Here is a 2,574-nt window from a genome sequence, read left to right on the forward strand (position 1 = left end):
GGCCGTTGGCGCGCGGGCGGCGACCGTTGGCGGGCGGCGGTTGGCGCGCGGGCGGCGACCGTTGGCGCTGAGGCGGCTGAGGGGCGTTAAAGCGGGACACCGAGTGTAAGCCCGGAACCGTGTTTTTACGCGTTCAAATAGATCTCTCCCCCTCTCTCTCTATATATATGTATAATGAGCTCGTGGTTGTTATGCTTCGTGATCGCAAAATGGTTAAAAAAAAAAAAAAAAATCCTGTTCATTCTGGGAGGGATGGAAGAGGACTTTCAGCGTTTCTAAAAAACTACTGCCTTAGACTTCAGCATAGAAAGCAACACAGCATTAAAGTGCACCTGTGATAAAGCACATACAAGAAAGTACTAATGACTGTGAAACTCTCCCAAAGTGAGTTTTTTGGTCATGCTGATGGGTTTGGGAAGCGCTACGGAGCGCCTGGCATTACTGCTGAGAATGAGCACCTGCTTCTGGTCCTTAATTTGTACAGTTGAACATACTTAGCCTGTATATTAGGCTGTAAACCCCTTGAAACAATACACCTTCTGTGCCTGTGCGGCCCCGGCACGCCGAGGGCTGGGCGCTGTGTAAGACTAATTATGGGTGCTCTGGTTAATCGGGGTAATAAAAACAATCCCAGGGTTGCTGACGAGCGTGTGTGGTTCACGCAAACAGAGCGGGGCTGCAAGACGGGGCTGGTTTGTTCCGAAGGCAGCCCAGGGAAAGGGGCTCGTCGCAATGGGTACCGCGCAGAGCGGCCCGCGGGAGCCGAGCGCCGCAGCCGCCTCCAGAAATGCAACCCCAGGTGCTTTTCGGGTGATTTTCCCCCATCGATAAATATGTTTTTTGTTCAAAATTGCCCTGCATTCTGAGGTGGCAGGTCCCAGTGTTGTTTCCGAAGCTTTAGGGTTTTCAAGCTCCCTCTGCAGCTGTGAGCGGCGCTTCCTACTGAATGGTGGAGTCCCGTTTGCCTCTCTCCCTTGGGTGAGTTTTTAGGAAAAAGACAAAAAATTGAAAGGCCCTGACAAAAAGTAAGGAAAGCCCTTGGTCACATTTGAAAACAGATATGCAGAGTAGGGGAAACAAATTCAGCGCTAGAAAGAAAGTCCTGTTTTTCTGAGCGTGCCTTACGTAGCTAGTGCCAAGGACAGAGAGAATCTAAAGCTAAAAAATAATGTCCTAATTTTGGTGTGTTTGTTCTGTGCAGCCGGTGCCAGTGGAGGATCACCGGATCGTGTCCAAGCGGCGCAGTTCCGCAGGTGAATTCCAGGGATAATTGCCGATGCATGTTTGGTAGAACAGAGGCAGGGAGTTGTCCCGTGTTTTGGAGCTGGAAAGGCTCGGTGATTCACGAGTCCTCGCCTGCTAATGCTGCTGCTCTTCCATAATTAACGTAGCTGAGAGCCGTTCCCTGCACTCATCATTAGCCTCTCCCACCTGATAATGGTGGTGGTGTGTTCACAGCCCGCTGTCCTCTCCAGAGGGGATCATCCTCGGCCCTTTTGCACTCACCTGCTTTTACCCTGGCTCTGTCCCCAGCGCTTGACATCTGTCACCCTCTCTGTGTGATATTGGGAGTCTGGTAAATCCTGTGGGCAGCTCAGTCGGGATGGATCCCGTGTGCTGATCCTGGGAACGCTTCTGCTCAATTCCCTCCCATGCTGGCCCTTCACCTGGGAGGAAGAGGGAGAGCACGGGCAAGGCGAGGATGGGGATGGTCTGCTGGAGAGCAGCATGGTGGGCAGGAGCCATCTGCACCAGGAAAGAAGCTGTGTGCAAGAGGGAGCTCCTGCTTCCCCCCCTTGGGAACAACGCACAAGAGACAACTTTGTCTTGCTAGCTGATAGCCCGATTCGTGTCACACAGTCAATTCACCAGGGCCTCTTCCTGCTCCATTTTCCATTTGACCAAGCTTCAGTGGTGGGAGAGAAAACTGGGAATTCTCCTCTTCCAGTATTGATGCTGTCAATGTAAGCTGCATCAATTATATAAGTGGTATCAATTATGTATGTGTGAAATTTAGGTCATAAAACGAGAGGCCTCGAGACGGCAGAATGCTGCACGTTCCCTTCGCTGCAGAACTCCCGCTGCACATGCTGGGCAAGCAGCTCCCCGGAGAAGAGCGGAGAAGAGCGCGGCATCCTGCAGGCTGAGGGATGCCTGGGGTCTGGCAAGGCCCTCCAAGGCTTTGGTGGAGTTTCAATGGGAAAGTCGTCCCAAGGGGGCAGAGTGAGGGAAAGTGGGATCCAGTTGATCACTACTCTTAAGAAGTGTTCTATACTACTCGGGCGATAAATCTAAATTTTCCTTGGACATAAAAATTCTATTGAATAAGCGTACAGACAAGTTCACTTTTAAAAGCTTTCTACAAATTCTCTTTGAAGCTGCAGAATATTGGCTGGTACCTTTTAGAGCTGAAATGGTACCAAGAAGATCAGATTTGGCTTTCTTGGGGCTTTATGATGTACCTGGTGGATTAAACTACAATGTTTGGAGAGGAACCAAGCTTATGGTAAAAGGATATTCACTCAGTGTTTTGTCTAGATTTTGCTAATCCCATCTACAATGCGCAACAAGATG

The sequence above is a fragment of the Nothoprocta perdicaria genome, unplaced genomic scaffold (genome assembly GCF_003342845.1).
Source record: "Nothoprocta perdicaria isolate Ctin4 unplaced genomic scaffold, notPer1 scaffold_84, whole genome shotgun sequence".
NCBI lineage: Eukaryota > Metazoa > Chordata > Aves > Tinamiformes > Tinamidae > Nothoprocta > Nothoprocta perdicaria.